A 2,842-nucleotide genomic window follows, 5' to 3' on the forward strand; every position below is an offset into this window, starting at 1 on the left:
TCACTTAAATAACTTCATAACTATAAAAGACATATAGTTGACAACAAAACAGATGAGAAGCTAAAGCTTGAGCTTTATTTGTGGTCTCAAAATATGTAAGAATAATAAACAAGATGTAACTTCCACATAAATGTTGTGCTGTTCACTCTCAGAAATAAAGGTACAAAAGTAGCCACAAAATAATAAATATTAAAACCAAAAATGTATGTATTGATGTGTTTCTTTTTTAAAGTAAATATATCAAATGCTATCCATACCTTAAATATCCTGTATTATGAAGCTCAAATAAAAACAGTGAATAGGAACTGTTCTCATCCACTGATCATTTATTTTTTAACAATATAGGCCTATGATATTTTCTTACACACATATATCTGCTTATCTCTCAGCATGAGAAAAGTTTCTTTGACAGCAGGAAGGGTGTGGCTTCAAAATTAAAGGTGAAAAACACAACATGATGGCATCAGGGGTCACTCATAGTTCATTACATAAATAATAAAAAGTAAATTTTGCTGAAATACATAACACATGGAACTGTTTTGATGCTATATATATTCATTGCTTACAGTTTTATAAATGAGCAATATCACACTCGCAGCTGAGCGGTATATCAGTGTGGCTGGGAAGTTGTGGCCTAATGGTTAGTAAGTCTGACTCGCAATCAAAAGGTTGTGAGTTCAAGTCTCGGGCCGGACGGAATTGTGGGTGGGGGGAGTGCATGTACAGTGCTCTCTCCACCTTCAATACCACGCCTTAGGTCCCCTTGAACAAGGCATCGAACCCCCAACTGCTTCCCGTGCGCCGCAGCATAAATGACGGCCCACTGCTCCGGGTGTGTATTCATGGTGGGTGTGTGTTCACTGCTGTGTGTGTGCACTTTGGATGGGTTAAAAGCAGAGCATGAATTCTGAGTATGGGTTACCATACTTGACCGTATGTCACTTCACTTCTCCTCTTCTGTGATTCAGCTGTAGGTAATCACAGCATGCCAATATACAGCCATATCAAAAGCCTACAAGTGTGATATTGCATTTATACAACAGTTTGACATGAGTGTGTAAATACATGAGAAACAACAATGGAGAGTCTTCAAAAACCCTCTTTTCGCAGAACTACTTCCACAACAGATTCAAATCTAAAGTTGACAGTTTAAAGCTGCGGTAGGGAACTTTTGACGCTCTAGCAGTTAATAAACAGAACTGCTTGCGTCTTGCGGAAGAACATCGTAGCCGGATCTATTTCTCTCTGTTTATGTCTATGAAGAATCACAAAGGTACTGGGTTACTCCACCGCGGTACCCCCGAAGCAATCTAAAATAGTCCGAATATAAACACTTATTATAGGTGCACCCTAGTGATTCAGGACAAGCTAAAAACACGGTTTGGAAAATGGATTCATGGTGTACTCGCTTATTATATACATTTTCTACATTTTGAACACAAACAAAGTTACAGACCGCAGCTCTGATTGGTTGTTTCTTACCGGGAGCGGATGGCTGTCTGCAAATGGCAATAGGAGCACTTGGAGGAGCCAGAGGAGCTTGATTTTTTCACAGATTATCTGTCTCATATTCTACTGTCAGGACATAATGACAGGTTTAACAAATATGTAAAAAAAATTATATTTACAAAAGTTCCCTACTGCAGCTTTAACAAGTGAGCAAGGCTCCATTAATAATTTTAAAATGTCTCTTTAGAACTAGTAATGAAGGAATGTTGAGTATCTTCGCTGAAAGCTTATTGTATTACTTTATTAAAAGCTCACTATACTATGTGAGGTATTATAAGAGATAGACTGACTCAGCAAGTGACATATGCATAAAAAAGGAAGTGATGCAATGAATTTTAGCAGTCCTCATAGATTCATATAGCTAAACATTTTTTTTTTTTTTTTAAGTATAAGATTTAATATTGGGGACTTAAATGTATGTCAAATATGCATGTTAGATAGAAACGGTTGAACACTTGTTTTTTCAGTGTAATTTGGCACAAGCATTCTGTCATGATGCATTCGGCTGGATGCTACAGATAATACCTGTAAGACTGTTAAGTTTGGTAGGTTAATTATGAATAAAAAGGTATATTATGTAAATAATAATTTGTTGCATTTGCTGAAATTTAACATACATAAATGTAAAAAGATGAATTTCTAACATATTGTATTGGGAGACATTAAGAGGGAAGAATGGTCCCAAAGCAAAGTTTTTATTTTCTCTATACTCTACTTTTTTCTTTTTCTTTGTATTTATTTTTCTGGTTTTATTTTCTTTTTGTCTTTATTTGTTATTTAATATTTGTTATGTTGTATAGAGTGTGATATAAAAATGTATATTTAAGTATTTATGTTATTAATGTCTCTGTTGTTGTTCAACAAGCATATAAAAAAACAAAAAAAAAAACAAGCCCCTGCCTGCTCTATATAAATAGCTGACGGAAACATTTTCAGTAAACCCCCAACATGATTTCAAGGCAAGCTGAGAAAAAAACTAAGATGTGGGCTGTCACTAACCTGTTTTACTTTAGCAGATTACGTGTATTTTTTCCAAGTAAAAACCAAATGATAACCAAAGGTTAACATATTCCACAGTGTGTTATATCTCAACAGCATCATGCTGTTTTCTGGCCACATATACCTCAATACAAATAGTTATCCAAATAACAATCCCTACAATTCTAAAGCCATGTGTAAGTGACCAGGCATGGACCTGGAATTATCACCACTAAATCCTCAGGACAGCAATGACAAAAATCCTCATCCAGTCCAACTTGGTACCGACCAGCCTGTGGTCATTGTCAAACTCTCTGAGGGCATGAGCCATGAGCCACCATCTGAACCTGTGCCG

This window comes from Carassius auratus, chromosome 16 (assembly GCF_003368295.1).
Source record: "Carassius auratus strain Wakin chromosome 16, ASM336829v1, whole genome shotgun sequence".
In the NCBI taxonomy this organism is placed as follows: Eukaryota; Metazoa; Chordata; class Actinopteri; order Cypriniformes; family Cyprinidae; genus Carassius; species Carassius auratus.